At 43.8% G+C, this 21,710-nt stretch overlaps 1 protein-coding gene and 1 long non-coding RNA gene across 15 annotated transcripts in view; one reads left to right on the forward strand and one right to left on the reverse strand.

The window, feature by feature from the left end:
• LOC310743531 overlaps positions 1-8,875 on the forward strand; it is a 53,304-nt gene extending 44,429 nt beyond the window's left edge. Inside the window, exons 3-4 of one of the 3 annotated variants that reach the window (XR_014539066.1) lie at positions 4,247-4,412; positions 8,750-8,875. This is a non-coding gene — a long non-coding RNA (uncharacterized lncRNA). Of the gene's footprint in view, positions 1-678; positions 939-4,246; positions 4,413-8,749 lie in introns of those variants that run through there. The other 2 variants (XR_014539067.1, XR_014539068.1) reach the window with 2 other exon arrangements.
• The window catches only part of GRIN2B (glutamate ionotropic receptor NMDA type subunit 2B), a 291,546-nt gene that overhangs the window by 204,560 nt on the left and 65,276 nt on the right, over positions 1-21,710 (reverse strand). The window contains exon 1 of one of the 12 annotated variants that reach the window (XM_083573741.1): positions 7,645-7,776. The exons of the other annotated variants lie outside the window; for them this stretch is intronic. The gene's annotated coding sequence lies outside the window, so the exon portion shown is untranslated. Of the gene's footprint in view, positions 1-7,644; positions 7,777-21,710 lie in introns of those variants that run through there. 12 annotated transcript variants of the gene reach the window in all.

Below are 21,710 nucleotides of genomic sequence, written 5' to 3' on the forward strand. Positions count from 1 at the left end.
AGGGATTTGAAGAGAAAAGCACTGCTTGTGTCACAGAAATTATAAATGAAATGCCTCCATTTGATAATCTCATTTTTCCCCTGGTCAATTTCAAGATTGTTCTCCATAGAATATTCCCTCACTAGTTATACAGTCTAAAATGATTCAAGCAGTAGGGCTGCTGCCATTAGAAGATTATCCCACATTCTAATAAAGCACACCCTTAGGAACTGTTGTGTGATAATTCGGACTAAAAAAATTCTGGCTCTCAGATTTATCCTATTATATTAATTACGCTCCTGTAGTTTAGCTTAAACAATTCATTTCACCATATGTTGATTCTGTCCTTCAAAATACCTATCTGTGACTGTCATATCAAGCCACACATACAGCCATCTTTTTGCCAAACCAAAGATGATTAGTTCTCTTAACCTTTTCTTGTAAGCTAGCTTTATTTGGTCTTTCAGATGACAAGCCAGAGAGAATTAAGACAAGTGCCAAACCATTACGGATGGGGTTAGTCCTGTCTGGGTTATATGAGCTGGCACGTAGCAACTGACCTGCTGGAGCAAAATTAACACACACACAAAAGCCATTAAGTGAAACAGCAGGTCACTGTGACACTGCCCAGCTCTGGTGCATAAATACCAAGAGAGAGCAGCTTGGAAAGCATGCTCTTTCCTCTGTTTCGTCTTGCAGGGCCAAACTGGAACTGCCATGCATATGCCAGGAGGACCGTGCCTTTGGATAAGTAGGAAGCAATGTAATCCTGCTTCTTACTGCCAGGTGGTTGGTGAAGGGACAATCCACCCTGACTCGGCAGGACTCATTTACAGCAGCTGCCACTCTATAATGGAGCAAACTGAGGGCAGAACAAGACATTACAAGAACTCTGCATTTCTTTCTTCCCAGCAATGTATAGCACAAGAAGGGGTGCAATAGGATACCACTGAACCATGTGTTTCCTTTTCGCTGTCAATCAGTTATGCAAGGAACAGGAAAATGAAAAACCCAGACCATGTTGGATCTCAGAGGTACGAACAGTGAGCCTCGAACCTGAGGCCATCCCATGGCTCATTGATTGCTCCAGTCAGGGTGAGAGTATAATCCTAGGGCCCTGAACCTCTGGGGCCTCCCAAAGATGTTAGCAAATTATGGGTGCTGGTGGCATGATAGAAAACTGGTCCAGCACCCATCTTGGGCATACCAGGAACGAACCTGGTCACCATATCAGCTCTCTTACTCCTCCATCCCTTAATATGCCCCATTTTTCTCCCTGCGAAAGGAAACGACATAGACTACATTGTTTAGAATATGGTGGCTGCTTTATCATGTGCTTGGATGGAGGAGGAGTCCAAGTTGCGAATGACTTTAAAATACAGTGTACCGCCTTCCTTACGAATGCTTTGGATTACGAGCTCCGCTAACCCGGAAATAGATGCCCCTTGTTGCAAACTTTGCCCTGGGATGTGAGCGGAAGTCGCGCGTCAGTGGCATGGCAGCAGCAGGAGGCGCCATTAGCAAAAGCACGCCTCATGTTAAGAATGGTTTCGGGTTACAAACGGACCTCCGGAATGAATTAAGTTCGTAACTGGAGGTACCACTGTAGTGGCAACCTTCCCCAGAACGAATAAAACAATTCTGTTCTTTATGCCATGACCCTAACACAGGGCAGATTGGGATAAAAGAAAGAGGCCTCTCATGCTGCAGGGGTAGTCATGTCTCCTGCTATGAAACTACTGCATGAATACAGGCTCTTCCCAATATATGGGAAAGCTTTGTTGTTGTTGATTATCTGTATGCCTTGGGGGACAATAGAGGAGTGTGCCTTTGGGGGTGAGGTCATGCTCTACAGTTGCAGGTCTTGCTGTGGCCGTAGAGACTGATGTGTATGTGAGACGTGTTTTGTTGCAGCAGAAGCCGATAAAGATATCCAGTTGTACTGCTGCAGATGCACCATGGCATTTCTTCCCTCTGTGTTCCTCCCAGTGGTCATTTCTCCTCTGGTCACTTCTATGGATACACAACTTGACTGCCTGTCTCCCAGCACTGCAGTCATCTGCAAGGGATTCCCACATGGAAGGATTGGTGTTGCCAGCCGTCATGTCACATTTGCAGACATCTTTGTAATGCATATGTGAAAAACATGCATCTGATTAGGGCACCACTCCTTTTAAAACCTGTTAGCCCATTTAATTGTTTTTAAAAAAACTGATTCTCTAAGACTGATTCAGTAAAAACTGCTTAATTTGTGTTCTCTGCAGTCTTTCTAATCTCTTCCCATCTTCCTTTCCCTCCATTTATCTTCAATTTTCCCTCTTGCACACATTCTCATCACTTCCCTTTCTTCTCTTTCCACTCCCCAGTCTCTTCCTCAGTCCTTTAGTTATAATGATCAGTGAAGAGAAGTTGTCAAGCTGCTGGATATGATATATTTTCACTACACGTTAGGGCTATGCACTGGACCATGCTGTACCTGTGATTGTATGACAATTCAAGGCTCATTCCTCTTTCCAAGGTCTACTCTGGGTGGCAGTTAGAAGGCACAGCCAGCATCAAAAGGACGGTGTGGCATTTGCTAGCCTCTCCCATGGTACAGAGCAATGCCCTTTTTATAAAGCCACACAGAGAGAAAGCCACAAAGCCACAATGGCCAGTGACAGCAGCACATTGGGAAAAGGGAGTGGCAAGGGAGAGGCAAAATGCATTCAAAGGAGTTACATGGAAGTGCAGATTCAGCTGGCCAAGGCTGCCTTCTTGTATTGTTCTATCAGGCACCCTCCCTTTTCCTTTTCTCCAGAGAGAGAAATTGAGCTGCCTGTCAAGCTCATTTATGCTCTCCGCTCCAGTCATCTCTCCTAGTAATGTACCTACTTTATTCACTCCCTTCTGCCTGCCTTCAGACACGTACAAAGATGTGCATCCACATTTTTCTTTCTTTGTCTCTTTCACACACACACAGCAAGCCTGCTCAGCCTTCCACACTTTCCCATTCTTTTCAGAAGGAAGCTTCAACTCTTATTGGCCCTGATCCACTTTTAGGTGGGACTGCTTGGTGCAATTCTAAAGACCTGACTTCACTTACAATAAAGTATTCCTATGCCAATGTAAAAAAGAAATTATACACATGACATGAAGAAAATGTTCCCCCGCCTTACAATCCCTTGTGATTACAGTGAAAAAGTACCATCTTATAAAATCTTGCTTTTAAAATCTTCCTAAAATCAACCCTTACGGTTTATTATTCCTCTGCCCATTCTCCACTGGTCGTACAAAGCAACCTAAAAGACTATCACATTAGTATCAAGAGGAAAATGTACAATGCCTCCCAGGAAATGCAAAATAATAATCCATCCATTGACCATTCCTGGACTTGAATAATATGGTGATTACCAAAACAAACAAACAAAAACAAAACAAAAAAACAGAATATTAGAAAGAGGGAAGAGAAGCTGAGGGACCCTTACATGAAAGGGACAAGATAGGCAGTGGAGGGGAGGAAAGCAGAACTGAAGTCACTGTTGAGCAGCACCAGTCACCACTGCCTTATCCTATTACAAATGCAAAGGGTGAAGACTACTGGTCGGCTTCTTTTCAAGTAAGGTCCTTACAAAGTTCTATTGTAAATTGCCAGTATTGGCCACATGCATGCAGATACAAGTCCTTTCAAAATAAAAATACAAACTGCTAAAACAAAGAATTGAAGCTCCTATTTACGCTAACATCTCTAACGAAAATTGCTTCACACTTTATGTGGCAACAAACCTAAGGGCAAAATTAGAATGAAAATTCTAGTTATATATATATATATATAGGGATAATTAACTGCAAAAGGATAAGTGCAACTTTTGATTTTAGATTTGTCTGGTATTGTATCCATTCAAGTTGAACAATCTTACATGTTTTTATTAAGTATGTTATTAACCTTATGAAATAATGCATTTCTAAAAGTGGAACATTTTCTACCCTATATCACTTGCCACATATTTACACTTTTTCTTAAAAGCAGCTAGGGGGATCCAACTCAGACAAAGGAGAGCAGTACTGGCAGGTGGAGGGCTTACCCAAACCTGCTTTTTGCCCCAATGGGGAAAACATACGGGAGGGACAGTGGAAGATCAGCCTGTGAACCTCTCCTCACATTCACACCTTAACAGCTCTATGAAAGAAACTGCATGGTTAATGTATTTGAAAACATATTTTTGCATTCACCATTTACCTTTTTAGGTGTATATCTAACCATTTATATGTGTGATTGTGACCTTAGGCTACCCAACTGAAACGGAACACTACAAGCAAGTAGGTTTCCTTTGCACAATTTCCACTACATATTATGGTAATTGATGCAGCCTCAAAACTACAAAACACACGACAGTACCCTTGTGCTACTGCTCTGACCAAATTCAGGACTGACCAGGCAACGCACACACAAGGTGAGTGGGAAGCATATTGAGGCTGCAAATAGAAATATGCATCCATACTGTTCTTGTCCTCTAAATAAAGGGCTTCAAATGTCAGAACTGTCAATCCCACAGCTTCTCTGTTGTTAATATCTAGATTAAAAAGACAGAAAAGGGAGCAGTCACCTACAGGTTAAGATGAAAGAAAGTCGACAGGTGCAGATCTTGGGATGGAGGGCAAAACTTACAAGAGAACCACTATAAACAAGTTATGACAAATTACTGTAGAAAGGGCATCCTTTTTGGAAAAGAATTACCCAACACTGTAGTGCTCATGAAACAAGCCCAGAAATCCAGTCCTATATTCCATGAAATATAAATCATACCCATTTGCCTATCACTAGTTATTACCCATCGTAAAATGCACCACACTGTTTTATTCCATTCTGAATTAAATTCATTCTGTATTTCCTGTGTAGCAGATCATTCACACACACATACATATATATATATATATATATATATATATATATATATATATATTATTTTAGATGTTTTCCCTAAGCCTACTGGTACTCACATCCAGTGAATGTAAATTAAAATAAGGACAAATCGGGTCTGGTAACTGAAATAAAGAGAGGAAAGGAAACTGTGACATAACTAGCATTTGTATGCATCAGGGCACCACTTACAGTATCAAGGCAAAAGTCATTCATGCCATGTTGGTAGAGTTCTTCAAAGGCCACATTTCTCAACATGTCCATGCAGAAATCAAGGTCGGCCAGTTGTGAACCAACAGAAACCTGAAAACTGGTTGACGCTGATTTCTGCATAGACATGTCATGGTATATGGCTATCACAAAACTATGCAGATTACAGCTGTCTCCATTCTCAACAGCAATCATTGAGTTCTACAGAGCAAACTAAACAGGCAACAATTTGAGATACAATTCAGTCTGACTGTTCTCTTCGGCACTGAGTCAGGGGCAGGCCGAGATCTCTCCTAGTGGTGTCCCTGAGTGTATCCCTATACTTACACCCAATGAGGACCAATTTAAAGATAATAGTGTAGTGGAGGTAAAACCCACTCACTACCGCAAGAGTGAACTGCCCAGCCTCTACCAACAAACACCCCACTGGAGTATATAACTATTACAAGTTCTCATACATAGGTGTGGGGTGTGTGGGTTATTAGGGAAGAAGTAATACCTCCAGTGGGGGACACATTGTGCTCCTTCTGGGTAGTTTCTCCACCTTTGGTCCCCACCCTGCACTCAGCTCTCTCCCATAGCTCCCAGAAGCTGTCAGCATGTGACAGCAGTCACACCCCGGGAAACGGCTTCAACTAGCCAGCTAAGCCAGGTGAGGGAAGGTGATGGGACTTCCCCTTCATGCGAAGACATGTTCTGGCAGATTGCACAGACGAGACCAATAGTGGGTCCAATGCTCAAGAACGCCATTTCTGAACATGCTGTAGAGGGAAGTGAGGGGCAGATGAGGCTCATCAACTTGGGAAGGTAGCCCATCTAGGAGAAGAAATACTCTGATCCTAAACCTCTGCTACCTTGTGGGATATCTTTGGGAGAAGCAAAAGCTAAGGAGTAAACCCTACACAAATCTGGAGTGGAGTCCCAAAGATGGTCGGATGGTGCCTTGTGTGCCTCCTTCTGACAAGCTGATGCCAAGCATATTGCTGTGCTTTCTGCTGGACTTCACCAGCATGGCTGAGATGGGGGTCTTCTTGTATGGGCAGCCCAGGACCTCCATACACATTGCCCAGGCTTGTGTCCTGGGGAGGTCACTTCGATGCTGCTAATGCAACAGTTTGACTTCACCCCAAGATGCTCACTTCATTGTCTCTCAAGACAAATGGATGCCAACAACAATCATACATAGCCATACATAACCAAATGGAATCATTTTGCTATCATAAGTAGCACTTATGGAAATAGAGGGGATCAAGAAGATATGGGACAACATCAGTACTGGCTACTGTGCATAGGGCAGGGCAGAAGGCCAACAGTAGGTGGGGCTAGCACCAATGGCAGGCACAGCCAACTAGTTCTAGTTTTGTTTCTGTCCTCCTATCCATTGAGTACTAGGAGGACATCACTGAGACTGAGGAGCAGAGTGACAGCCACTCTTGGACTGCTTGTAAGTATGAAGGCAGGCAGATTGGGATGGCTGAAGGCGCACTGAGGTTGATGGAGTAGTGCCCCATTTGCCTAAATATTCCAGTCTCTGCTGTCAAGCAATTTAACAATGGAAAGCCAACTAAAAAGGCCATGGCATTTAAGGAGTCGAACAAAATTAATTTAAAGACTGATCAATTTGAAGCATGATCTGCAATGGTGGGCACATAACATAGAATCATAACCAGTAATAGCAACTTCTTTCTCTTCTGAATATATTGGTATTCTGTATTCAGTTGCCACAGTCATTAAAGGCAACTGCTGTAGATTTCAGCAGCTTCGGCAGTGCAACGTAATATGCAAGAGAAACTGTTATGTGGCAGTGAGGGACATTAACCCTGGCCCTGATTATTGCTCCCTATATTCTACATACATGTGTGCTACTTGAGCTCACTTTGCAGCTGCAGTAGCCACTATGTGGGGACCAAAACTTTCATATGTAACATTTTCCATACATCTACAGCCACATTGTCAAATAATTTTCTTGCCATGGACGTAATCAAAGATGCATACCGATGTACCTGCAAATGCAAGTGGCTGTGAGTGAGTTCTTCCTCTTTACCCTTGCTCTAGTTGGATTGTCTATTTAATTTCATTTATGGGCTTCACATGCTTATTCATTCAAATGTTTGTTTAGCACTTTGTTGTTGCTGTTGTTTATAAAATAAAATAAAATCCCTTTGTTTCAAATGTCACACTGTTCCAAGGGTAGTTGGGAAATACTATTGAATGGTCACAGAGCTGGCCAATCAGCTCTATATTTCTGTTCCAATAAGGTAAAACAGGGTTCTGCTGAACTTGATCCAAAGGAAAAGGTTATACATCTGTCTAAAAATGTAGTGAGCACATTTCTACAGTAGCGTCATTGCTAAAATTATGTACATCTGTACTACCCTAAGGCAGTAAGTTGCATAGAAACAGGTTAAGCTGAATTCGCTGGCAACTAGCTCACACAGTCAAAGGGACAATGAATAGGTACATACATATGTGATAAAACTCAGTCACATGCTTCTCTTTTGACAGAAATTTCAAACTTAAAAGGATACATGTTTGGTTGTGCCTTCATTTATTACCTGAGAATACCTGAGTGGCACACCCTGGAAGGAAATTGCTGAGCAAATGCCTCCACACAAAGAGGAAAAGAAATGAAATGTGCTTCAGGAGTTCTGTTCTCCGTAGCTGATAGTGCTTTACTTTTGCTTCTCAGTTGGGTTCATTAACATGCAACTAGCATTTGCTGCTCTTCCACTGCACTCTAGTCAGTCCAGGTTTAGTTTGTACATGCGGCAAACTGGTTAATGCATGACATGCACATGCATAAGCAGCCAAGAAGAACAGAAGAATAGTAAGTGGAATAAAAGCAATTTCTGGTCTGGAGAGAAAGTGATAAGAGAGGGGTGACCCAATGTTAGAAAGGTGCAGTTACTTTTCAGACTGTGGCTAAATACTTCCAAAGCATTGAAAGCACCTAATGTGTAAAGGATACTGTCAGGAGTAACATGCCACTACCTATAATTCCTAAATATTTAATCTGATGGAGAAGCTGCTGTCATTTACTGTATCAATGCAATGTTGGGACTAGATATTGCTGGGAAGCCAGTGAGTATTTCACCTGGGGAGCCAACCTTCCCAGCTAATTTGTTGCATCTCAAATTTCAGCATCCATTTGGGCAAGGGTAACAAAATGTTTTGCGCTCCAATCGTTTATATTTTATTTTCAAATCAGCTCATATTTATGTACATCTTTAAATGGATCCTGAATTCTAATAATCATCTGAAATGAATTCAGTGTCTTCATTGTGTTCAGCTATATGACTTTCAAAACTGGCTACATTTAAAAAAGCAGAAATGTTAACATCTGAAGTGCAAATGAGACACCTACTCAGTAATTGGCATAAATGCAATTGTTTTTGTTTGTTGCATCCTATTGCCCTAAATTTTTGTGATCAGTGTTTCTTTAAAAATGTCACAAATGGGAGAGAGAAGGATAGTCATGGTACTTTGGGACATATTATTTCTAAAACTGCCATCAATTCACATCAACCTTTGTTTTATATTTAGAGAAACATGCTTTGAATTATTTTTTAAATTATGATGTTTATGTCCATGGTTAACATAGAACAACCCAGGATACACCAGAAAACCAAAAATGTATTGGATATTTTTCCTCCCTGGCAGATCCAGGTCTCAGATTCTTGCAGAATCATCTACTGTGCACACATCTCCTCTTTCAAGCTTGGCCAACATACCGGAAAACAGAGAGAGATCCATTGCATCCAGTCTCCCAATAAATCACTAATGCTGCTTTGTTGTCATTGCTACCATTGAATTCCAGGGCTTATTCCCATTAAGAGGATGATGCTAAAAGCTGTGACAGTGGACTGATAGAAAGGATGGGGAGAATCTTCTATTAAGCAAGGTCAAGGGTGGAGAAATGATGGCACAAACAAAAAAAATGCTATTAAAAATAATGGTCTTGCTCAGAAAAAAAATAAAATCCTCCGTTCTGCATTACCAAGTCATGATTGGAAGGCCAAAACAACAATAAAATATAATCTAAAAACTTAAACTACAATCTAAGTCCCAAAACTATGAATAAATAAATACTGTAAAATAAATAAATAAAAGACCAATGGCAGTTGTACTGTGTATTCCTGCATTCTTATCTGGGAACTAGAAATGTTCCAGTGCTTGGACTTCCATCACTAATGAATGGTCCACTGTGCTGTGTCTTCCATGAAACCCCTGTCTTTCTTCTCTACTTCCTACCAAAAAACGTCTGACCCAAGAACTGCTTTTTTGCCATAAGAGTAAAATACAGAGATTAAATAACTCTTTATTAGCTTGCAATACTCTAATCCCAGACTTTGGGTTTTGCACAGCAGCACCATTTATACTTCAGATGGATACAACTGCTGATGCAACTCTAGTTCTGCTGCAAGTTAGGAGCACTGGCCTATACTCTAGTATTCCTTTTAGTACAAAACCGTTTTGTCGTGGAATAATTTCTCCCATGACAGTAGACATATGCCATGTATGAGCTAGTTGAGATTCCTGCATTACAGGGGTTTGACTAGACAACCCTCAGAGTCCCTTCCAAGTCTGCAGTTCTATTATTCTTTCAGAAGGTAAGCCATTTGGGAAAAACCCAAGAGCATGACAATGTTTTTTAGAATGTTTAGAGATGATGAACATATGCAGAATTTTCCTGGTATGCCAACGCTAACTTCAGTTTGTCTGTTTTTGGGTATTTAAGATGAATGATGCAGGTGGAAACGCAATCAATATTTTTAGAAAATCTATGGAAAGGAATGCTACTCAGCATTATGATGGCCACCGCCTATCCAACACTGGGTATAAAACCATAGTATAAAGATAGAGAATTATATAATCCATGTTAAGTTCTTTAAAGTGGATTGCCTCCTAGATTGCTAGAAATGTTAATCTGCTCTTGATATAAGCATGTTCATTAAATAGTGCAGATATAACATACTATTACTGATGACACTTTACATTGCAGGGCCTCATTTTAAAATCAAAGATGTCCTCACTAAATTTAATTTGTAAGCATGAGTGCTCTGCTTTGCTTTGCAATGCTTGCAGTTAGGCCACAAAATATAATTAATTCTGCTTTCTATCTAGGGACTTTTAACCATTAATCTACCTAATTGTTAATATATATTTTTGTATGATTTGTGCCTTTCTATCTTCCTGGTTCACTTATTCTGTATTTAATTCAGTTACTCAAACTGATAACATCCTTAAGCACCTATAGTGGCCCGATCATTTAGGAAGGCAACAGTCTAATAACTTTAACTGAAAATACAACATTAACGAAGTAGGATGACAAGTCTATAGCCAAATAGTCAGTTTACTGAGCAGACTTCTGAACACTTGATTATTTGTTAACAAATAATCTTCAAAATATTTTGTGGGTTTGATCCCTATGTGTATTTTTAAAAATCACAAACTGTTAATAAATTAAAAGCATAAATACTTTAGTCAGCTATCCCCTCCAGATTATATTCCTGTCACTTTTAAAAATACCAGGTATTATTGTGTGCCTGTTATCAGATCCTTTACTTAGCGATCTGTAGGTGCCCTCTTAAGTGCACTGCTAGAATTACTATAATACGTATACTGCACATAAATGAATAGTTAGATTTCAACAACCTATTGCACAAACCCGATCAACCATTTTAACTCAGAACCACAATATTAATTTAAGGTATTCAGGTTTGTGGATACATTTATAGAAAAGATAAAAATATCATATTTCACATTTTCAATAAAAGCATTTTCACATTTTCACTCTCCCTCTCTCTGCTTTACTAAAAGGAAGTACCAACTTTCTTTCTCCCTCCTAATAACATTTGTTAGCTAGCAAATGGGTCTATGGCCTAGCCTGCTTTAAACACATGGTGTGTGTGCCCCCCCCCCAAGAGAGCGCACCCACCCCCCAATATACCAACCACATCACTAAAAATTAAAGTTGAATTATGCATCAGCACTTGTGAAAAGCAATGCTGAGCACTCACAACACCAAGGGCATATCACTGAATGAGACTGAAGCTTTTGGGGTTTCTTTTTTTAGATTTAAAGGGAAACCTCCTTTACCCATTTTTTCTTTTCTCTAATTACTTCTCACTCTGCTTCTCACTTGGGACATGAAAATGAGGCTTGTGCCGTAGTGTTAGTCAATGCAGAGATCCATTTTTGTATCATATTTGTGAGATTGCTTGCAACTGTATTAAGTTTCACTACATACCCTGTTAAAGGTTTTTTCTATTTACAGAGTTGCTTGGAATGGCAGCTAAGTCCCTATGCAGATACATGCACAGAGAGAAAAACAGAAAGTTTGGGGTGAGTTCCCCCCTCCCCCTTAGAATTAATTACTTCTCTAAAAATAACCAACATGCTATTCACAGTCTTTCAAGACTGTTCGTCAAGTGATGCCTTTTCCCAGGGCTCAGGAGAAATTAGAAAAAGGTAAAAAATGCTGACCCATCACTGTCTGTCTGCTTCAATGGGTGCTTGGAGCTCAGAGTATGACTCAACAAGTGGACCAAACTACTAGACGAGACAAAAAAGAACAGAAACAAACCCTCTTGCGCCTAGCAAGCTGAAACATCAGGGCCATGTGTCCTAGCTTGTCCACCAACCTGCTGCAGGTCAATGACTCACGGAAGATGGCCTTCATTGACTGTTAGCTGAACATTTACCTAAGTGCTCTACAGGAAACCAGACTTACTTCTAATGGCAACCTCCAATAGAAGAACTACGCCTTTTTATGGCAAAGAGGGCATTGAGAAGAACCATGTATTCATGATGTAGAAACTCTCTTCTGTCTGCAATAGAACTGCCAACAGAGGACTCAGAACACTTGTTCTTCCTCTGCCTCTCAACCATTTCATCCAGTTAACATCTTGAGCATCTACACTCCCACCATGTGCTCTGACATACGAACAATGGACAAGTTCTATGAAGAACTAAACCAAGCTGTCAGGAGGGTCTGAGCTTGCAGACACCTAGCCCTGCTGGGAGATTTCAATGCCAGAGTTGGGGGCAAGTGTCACACATGGGACTACTACATAGGCCACTTTGGTACCGGCAGCATGAACAAAAACGGACAAAGGCTGCTTGTATCACTGCCTCTGCATCACAAACATGTTCTTCACTCACAAAATGTATGACTGCATGAAGAAAGCCTTTGGATCAACAGTCAGGAAAAGTACTTCACGAAAATCAGCACAGACTGCAGCAAGCAGATGAACCGATGGGCAGAGCACTATCATGAACTGTCCTTCCCCAAAACATGGTTGCTGATGCAGCAGTTGACAGCATCCAGACTCTACCTGTCTTGGAAGAGCTGGATCTCCCTCCCTCTCTCCCTTAATGAGCTGAAGAACAGCATCAACTCCCATGCATGTGGTAAAGCCCCAAGACAAGAAAGAATCCCAACAGAAGTGCTGAAAGCCAGCCTCAGTGACAGGCTCTATCCCAAGTCACAATGTGGCATTAGAGCTCAGAGGTCACCTGATTTTCTCACTGCATCAGCTGCAGGAGAAATGCCAAGAGCAGAGACACCCCTTGTACATCGCTTTCATAGGCCTGATGAAGGCCTTTGACCTCGTCAGCCCAAAAGGACTCCTCACACTGCTCAATAAGAAAGAATGCCCACCTAAGCTCCACAAGATCATTGTGTCCTTCCACAAGAACATGTGTTGCACCACCCAGTATGATAGCTCATCTTTGGATGCCTTCCCTATAAAGCGTGATGTGAAACAGGCCTGTGTTCTCTTTTTGGCATATTCTTCTCCCTGCTGCTCTCAAATGCTTTCAGCTCAATTTAAAACAGTGTGTACATCCATTCAAGGAGCTATAGGGGTCCGTTTAACCTAGAACATCACCATGCCACAATAGAAGTATGGTGGGCCCGTATCCAAAAGATGTTGCTTGCAGATGATGCAGCCTTGCCAGCACACTCTGTGGAAGCTCTACATAGTCTTATCAACCATCAAGCCAACATAGAATTCAGCCTTACCATCAGCCTGATAAAGACCAACATCTTGAGCCAGGATTTTGCCAGCACTCTGTGCATCAGCACTGGTGACCACACACTTGAGATGGTAGATGATTTTGTCTACCTGGGTGCCACCAATATGCATAACCAGCAACCTCTCCATTGACACTAAGCTGGACAAGCATATTGGCAAGGCAGCTACAGCAATGGCTCACCTCTCCAAAAAGGTATAGGAAAATGCTAACTACTAGGCTTGCATGTTGAACACATTGTTTTATGGTAGTGAGATGTTGCACCAAAGCACCTCGGGGAAGCTGTGCCTGTAGCCGCGGGAAGCAGTGGCGGAAGAAGCAAAGGGGGGGAGAGCGGGGTGGGTGGGCAAGCAGTGGCAAGAAAGATGGTGGCGAGGGGAAAGAGGTGGCAGTATGGGGTACCGGCATGTATTACCTCAATAAAAGATTGATAAAGGGTCTGGAAACCAAGCCTTATGAAGGACAGTGGAGGGAGTTGAGTATGTTGAGCCTAGAAAAGGAGAGCCTGAGAGGATATATGATAGCCATATTCAAATACATAAAGGCCTTTCACATGAATGATGGAGCAAGCTTCCTTTCTGTTGCTCCAGCGGGCAGGGCCCAAACCAATGGATTCAAATTATAACAAAGGAGATTCTAACTAAACATCAGGAAGAACTTTCTGATGGTAACAGCTGTTTGACAGTGGAACAGACTTCTTCAGAAGGTGGTGGACTCTCCTTCATTGGAGGTTTTTAAGCAGAGGTTGGATGGCCATCTGTCATGTCTGCTTTAGTTGAGATTCCTGCATTGTAGGGGGTTGGGCTAGATGACCCTTGGGGTACCTTCCAACTCTACAATTCTATAATTCTACTATCTGGATGAAATTCCACCACTGAAGGGTTTTTTTAAAAAAAAAAAACTTAGAAAAGTTCCTGAAATGAGTTGGTAGTGCACTGAGGAAAGGATGACATTGCTTCTTTTCAAACCAGCACTGAATAGGTACTCTAGAGAAGAGGTAGCATAGCAGAATCATGTGGTGTCCTGAAGGTACATCATCTTAAAAGAAAGAGAGAAAGAAAAGAGCTAACAAAACGAAGCCAGCAAGTATTGTTTGTGATGTAGCAGGCTTGGTCAAGTGCCCAAGACAGTCATGCATCCCATTCACCTATCAAAGCAATCTTCTTGAAAGTCCCACTGACAAAAGTGCCTGCCTATAGTAATTTCATGGCAAATCTGCAAACCTGAAATCAAATGAGTTTTCAGAAATGCCTGTATCTATCATATTTGTTGGTTCACAGTGAGACGGAGGGCGGGGCGGAATCATGCAAAGGTGAAGTCACCCTGTGACCTCTGCCATCACTTACATGTTGCCATTAAGTGTTGGACTTGAACATGAAAAACTCAGGTTCACATTCCTGCTCAGCTCTGAAGATCAGTGGGTGGCATGGGGCAAGTCTCAGCCTAATCTCTCTTAGTTGTTCCAAGGCTAAAACAGTACCACGACTGAAGAGGAAGAATGTGAATCACAGTAAGACTAGGGGCCAAAGGAGCAGGACTTCCATTTCCAGGATGCCCATAATACATATATGAAGCAATTCCGCCTTGGGTTTGCCTTCATTCTGCACACTCCTCCCTGTATTTGGCTACAGCCCTGGGAATTCCTAAGCGGCACAGATGGAGCCCCTGCTGCATCCATCCTAACATTGACAAATCAGCCAGAGTGTTTAACTTCCTCCTTTGCTGCTTGAGGATCAAGTTTCTATGGAGAGAGACCCTCAAATCCTTTCAATCAATTCTGCTTTTCATCTCTGCAGTCCCATGGGTGTTCTCTTAAGTGCTTATCTCTGAAGAAGTCTGAGGTGATAACAACACCCAAGGGAATTCCACCATGATCCCAGGGTTAAAATTGCTTCTCTTTGCTGAATAAGGCAAAAAGTGGCAGAACGAAGGGAGGGGAGGCAGGTAGTTGAAACAGGAAACCCAAAGAAAGTTAAGAATGCATATGAATTAAGTTAAGCTTTCCATACAAATTCTATCCACTGAGATAAAAATACAAATAAATGGAAAGGCTGTAATGGGCTGGGGGTGGAGAAATAGAAAAGATTATTAGGCAAAGAATGATAGCATAGCTGTTGCATTCCATCTTCACTGTCCAACGCTGTAAAAGGATAGTTTCCCTTCAAGGGGAAACTGTTCCCCAGCAGGAAGATGATAAGGGACTTATGTATAATTTGTGCATGGCTATTTTGATTCCACTCAAATCACATCATTTATTTCCTCATGTGCAAAGCAGTCCCTTGAAAAGACAACTACGCCATAGAGGTAATATATAAATCAGATACTACATACATAGTCTCCAATCCTTTATTAGCTTACATGCTTATTTGTGGGCCATTATTAACAGCAACTGCTATATTTCTCTGCAACTTCTTATATTCCAAGTCAGTAGTAGTAACCAATGTTTTTGGCAAGCGTGCCATGAAGCCCTAAGTATGAGGCAGTGCTATAATCTTATTATTTATTTCATAAAATTTATACGCCACTTGATTGTAAAAAGCACACCCTCAAAGTGATTTCTACAAAAAGATAAAACAGTATGATCAAGAAAAAGCCACAACCGTACTTTAAAACATACTAAGGTTAAAATACCAAAACAAATTGAAATTACCTCAACTCTCTTAAACATCCGGGTAGGCTTGTCTAAACAAGAATGTTTTTGCAGGCGCCCACCAAAAAGAGTACAGTGAAGGCACCTGCCTGATCTGAATTGCCAGGGAGTTCCAAAGGGCAGGTGCTGCCACACTAAACGGTCAAGTTCTTACAAATGCAGAGCAGGTATTATGTGGCACCTGTAGCAGTGCTAGTTGCGCTGATCAAAGAGGTCAAGTGGGCATATGTGGAGCAAGGTGATCTCGTAAGTGCACAGTATATGTGTACTGTGACTCATGGAGGGTTGGACCACTGAGTTCCAACTGATGAGGAGACCAACCCCAGACTCTTCCTGGAGGGGGGGCGTAGCTGGGTCTGCACCACAATGAATGAAGATGATGATGGTGATGATTGGCCTAACAAATGGACCATTGATATAAGCAAGGTCTTTTTCTTTTGCCCCTGTGATACTATCAAAATACATAGTATGTTGGTACAATGATCTGTGCATTCGGTATGTGCGCACACTCCCTTCTACATATTGCCTGGAATGGGGGTTTGATTGATAATAAAAGTCAGCAGGGCCAACTGGCCCCCAACCACACCTCCCAAGAGAACAGTATTTATTCTAACTCTATCTAAGAAGTGTGAGATAAAAAATAAAATAAAATGTTACAAATAAAATGAGGAAACATTTTCATATTACCAAGCACAATCTTTTTATACATTGGGGGGCCCCAGTGGCGTAGCGTGGGTTGTCAGCACCCGGGGCAAGGCAAGTAATTTGCGCCCCCTAACCCGTGGATTTGCACCCCCTAACCCGTGGATTTGCGCCCCCTAACCCGTGGATTTGCCCTAACCCCAGATGTTGCGCCCGGTGCGGCCGGCCCCCCCTGCACCCCCCACGCTACGCCACTGGGGGGCCCAATGTGTGCGTTGTTTCTATTGGTAAGTGATTGGTGAGTCCAAGATACCCTTAGAAATATTAAGCCCAGCATTTCAGGCACTGGTGAACTATTGCTGCCAACTGGAAAACTGAGGCTATATGTGTAGCTATTAGGAGAGGCTAAAAATATATGACTAGTCCAGGCATAGGCAAACTCGGCCCTCCAGATGTTTTGGGACTACAACTCCCACCCTCCCTAGCTAACAGGACCAGTGGTCAGGGATGATGGGAATTGTAGTCTCAAAACATCTGGAGGGCCAAGTTTGCCTGTGCCTGGACTAGTCATTCACATACACCTTTGCAGATAGTGCTTATTCCATTTCAGTGTGAAGACCAACATGTGAAGAAACTGCTAAATTTCTCCCCCTAGTGACTGCAGAGCTTTAATCATTTATGAGCTATCATGAGAGAGGGCTTGGAAATTGTCGCCCTGTCTATCTAAGCCCTAACTTCAGTTTTCCACACACATCTTAAGACGATAATCTTTAAAAGCAGGGAATAAACCCCAGTGAATACTGTAGCGCCTACTTCCAAGTAAATGTGCAGAGGGTTACACTATGTGGTTCTTTCCTCACCAGTTCATATTCCTACATTGTCCCACTAAAGGGTATGGAAAGGCACAGTAGTGCCTAAGGCAAAGTCTACTGAGACATGACAGATTCCATCATAATTCTTCTACTCACCCCAGCAAAGATAAAGCACTGTTAATTCACTTAATCTCCTATCCCAGGCACCTCTACTGCTTGTGCATGGAGATTTATTGACCGTTTCCTTTAGTCCATCATACTCTAGGCTTTTCTGGGATATCAAAAGGAATTTACGGCCTATGGGAGTTAAATAAGCTGCAAAAAAAGTGCTCTCCTTTGTCACTTTGTATTAGGCTGCCCCACACCTATCTGTTAATAATAATAATAATAATAATAATAATAATAATAATAATAAATTTTATTTATATCCCACCGCTTTGCCGGTGAGTCTTGGGGAGGACCGCTCCCCCTGCAAGCCCATTCTCCATCTTGGGCCTGGGGGCAGACCCCATACTCCACCTCAGCATATAAGGCTAAATTTTATTTATATCCCGCCCTCCCCAGCCGAAGCCGGGCTCAGGGCGGCTAACAACACTAAAACAGTGCAACATTATAAAAACATTATAAAATTAATTAAAATAAAAATTGATGGCAACCATAAACTAAAGTTTTGTAAAGACTGCCAAAGGAGGGAGTCAGGCTGCGCCCTGACCAAAGGCCTGGTGGAACAGCTCTGTCTTGCAGGCCCTGCGGAAAGATGTCAAGTCCTGCAGGGCCCTTGTCTCTTGCGACAGAGCGTTCCACCAGGTTGGAGCCGCAGCCGAAAAAGTTCTGGCTCTAGTTGAGGCCAGCCTAACCTCTCTGTGGCCTGGGACCTTCAAGATGTTTTTATTTGAAGACCGTAAGTTCCTCTGTGGGGCATACCAGGAGAGGCGGTCCCGTAGGTACGAGGGTCCTAGGCCGTATAGGGCTTTGAAGGTTAAAACCAGCACCTTAAACCTGATCCTGTACTCCACCGGGAGCCAGTGCAGCTGGTATAGCACCGGATGAATGTGATCTCGCAGCGAAGACCCCGTAAGGAGTCTCGCTGCGGCATTCTGCACCCGCTGGAGTTTCTGGGTCAGTCTCAAGGGCAGCCCCACGTAGAGCGAGTTACAATAATCCAGTCTGGAGGTGACCGTCACGTGGATCACAGTGGCTAGGTCAGGGCGAGAGAGGTAAGGAGCCAACTGCTTGGCTTGACGGAGATGAAAAAATGCTGCCTTTGTTATAGCTGCAGTCTGCACCTCCATGGAGAGGGAGGTATCAAAGATTACACCCAAACTCTTAACGGACGGTGCTGGCACTAATTGCACCCCCGCAAGAGATGGGAGTTGCCCCCTCAATCTCATATCGTCCCGTCCCAGCCAGAGGACCTCTGTCTTCGAATAATTTAACTTCAACCGGCTCCCATGTAACCATCCAGCCACAGCTTCCAAGCATCTGATCAGTGTGTCTGGGGCCGAGTCAGGATGGCCATCCATCAACAGATAGAGTTGGGTGTCATCAGCATACTGATGGCAGCCCAGCCCAAAACTCCGGACAAGCTGGGCGAGGAGGCGCATAAAGATGTTAAAAAGCATTGGGGAGAGTATCGCACCCTGGGGCACTCCACACACCAAGGAGTGGCGGGATGACAATTCCCCCCCAAGCGCCACCCTCTGTCCCCGACCAGAGAGAAACGAGCGCAGTCATTGAAGGACTGTGCCCTGGATCCCCACGTCGGCAAGGCGGTGGTCCAGGAGTTCGTGATCGACCATGTCGAAGGCTGCTGACAGGTCTAAAAGAATCAGCAGCCCCGACCCGCCTCGATCCAGCTGCCTGCAGAGATCATCTCTTAGGGCAACCAGAGCTGTCTCGGTCCCATGACCAGCGCGGAAGCCGGACTGGAATGGATCCAGAGCCGATGTTTCATCCAGAAACCTACCAAGCTGTTCCGCAACCGCTCTCTCAATCACCTTACCCAGGAATGGAAGATTCGAAACCGGGCGGTAATTGGATAGATCTAAAGGATCTAATGATGTTTTCTTTAAAAGCGGGCGCACCACTGCCTCCTTCAGTTCCCCTGGGAATGTCCCAGTGCCAAGGGACAAATTGATGATATCCCCCAGGGGGGCCCGCACCTCGTCTGGACACGCTCTAATCAGCCAGGACGGGCACGGGTCGAGAGGACAAGTGGTGGGCTTTACAGCTCAGAGGAGTCTGTCCACATCGGCTGGGGATATCCGGTCAAAGTGGTCCAATACTGGACCCAAGGACAGTCGAGGGGCCTCCAGTTCCTTTATTGTATCCAAATTGGCAGGGAGGTCATGGCGGAGCAACAGGACCTTCTCCGCAAAAAAGCTCGCAAATGCCTCACAGCTGTGTGTCAAATTGTTATTTAAATTTGGCTGTCCTTCGAGGGACGTTAAAGACCGAATTATACTAAATAATTGCGCCGGGCGAGAGCTAGCGGATGCAATGGAGGCCGAGAAGTAGGACTTCTTAGCGGCCTTCACTGCCATCTCGTAGGTTTTCATAAAAACCCTATAAGATGTTCTTGAAGCTCCGTCACGGGCACCCCGCCATACTCGCTCTAGCCGTCTGAGGTCCCGCTTCATTTTCCGGAGCTCCTCGGTAAACCAGGGAGCCCGGTTTCTGCGGGGTCGCAGAGGGCGCTTAGGTGCAATCTCATTGATGGCTGCCAGGAGCTGGGTATTCCAGCCCTCAACAAGCTCAGTCAATGAGTCGCCAAGGGGAGAAAGGTCCCACAAGGCTTGACGGAATCTATCAGGGTCCATCAGCCTCTGCGGGCGAGCCCAAATCGGCTCTCCACCTAAGCAGTCCTGGCTTTCAGAGCATAGTGATCAGACCATGGCACCTTCATCGAAGGAAACATGATCACATCTATACCGACGCCAAAGATCAAATCCAGCGTGTGGCCTGCTTGATGTGTGGGGCCCGAAACAAACTGGGAGAGCCCTAGTGTCACCATGGAAGACACCAGGTCCAGAGCCTGTGAGGAGGGAGTGGCATCAGCATGGATGTTGATGTCCCCCAATACCAATAGGTTAGGGAACTCCAAGGCCCAGCCGGCCACCGCCTCCAGCAGGCCTGACAGGGTGGCTGCTGGTGCGCTAGGTGGCCGGTACACCAGCCAGACAGCCAAGCTCACCTCGGAGCCCCACACTAGGCCAACACATTCAATGCCGGGGATCGATGGCGATGGTAGAGCCCTGAAAGAACAATCTTCCCGGATTAATAATGCCACCCCTCCCCCCCGGCCCACAGTCCGCGACTGGTGGAGGACGGAGAAACCCGGGGGCGCCATCTCTCGTAAGGTAACAGTATCCCCTTCGCGCACCCAGGTCTCCGTCACACAAGCCAGGTCGACCCCCTGCGAGATGAAGAAATCTCGCAGGGTGGCGGTTTTGTTGCCTATAGACCTGGCATTGCACAACACCAGTGACGGAGGTGAGTAATCCTTGCTCACCCTACCCTCGTCCCTCAGGATGGGGCGCAGATTGGAAGGGGTACGAGCATATCCATATCTCGATCCCCTTCGCCTATGACATCTGCCCCCACCGCCATACCTCCCTCGCCCCTCCACAGTAGGAATCCTAATCCTCATACTCACCTCCATTTACAAAATATAAAAGCAAACAAACAAAAAACAATTACACCAAAACAAAACCAATCCCCACCCCACTCAACAACCATCCCACCCCAACCCAAAATAAAACAAAACAAAATAAAAATACATGGATAAAAACCACCATAATGGTGGTACAACAAAGTAAAAAGTAAAAACACTTTTAAAACACTTTAAAATATATAAAAACATTTTTAAAATTTGCTGCAGCAGCACCAGTGTCCTTAAAGTTGTGGCGGTGGTGAGTGTGGGCCCCGCCCTCCGGGCCCAAGGTGGAGAATGGGCTTGCAGGGGGAAGAGCCCTCCCCACAAACTCACGGCTATTTAGCTCTGAGGGCAGGACTTTGGGACAGAAGTCCAGAACCTCACTCAACAGAGTAAGCAAGAAGACTGCCAAACATACCAGGCCTGACTGACCACCTTTTGAAGTAGAATCAAAGTAAGGGAAAACGTCAAAGGTCATCTGCGCCCCTGCCAGTACAGATAATTCACATAACCAACTAAAGAGCCTATCAGCAGCCTATCAGACTGCTATGTTTAGACATTAAAATTACCTATCTAAAAAAACCTTTTGCTCACTTTTCCAGCTTCGACTGCTAAGAAGGGAAATTGCTTCAATCAACTAAATCCTTAAGGAGCTGGAAGTTTATTGGACATAAAGAGCTCTGCTGGATCAGGTCAAAGGTCCATCAAGTCCAACATCTTGTTTTCACAGTGTCCAGATGCCAACGGGAAGACCACAGCCAGGACCCAAGTGCAACAGCAACTCTTCCTTCTTGTGGTCTCCAGAAACTGGTATTCAGAGGCATC

This window comes from Podarcis filfolensis (assembly GCF_964270895.1).
Source record: "Podarcis filfolensis genome assembly, chromosome: 10".
Classification (NCBI taxonomy): Eukaryota; Metazoa; Chordata; class Lepidosauria; order Squamata; family Lacertidae; genus Podarcis; species Podarcis filfolensis.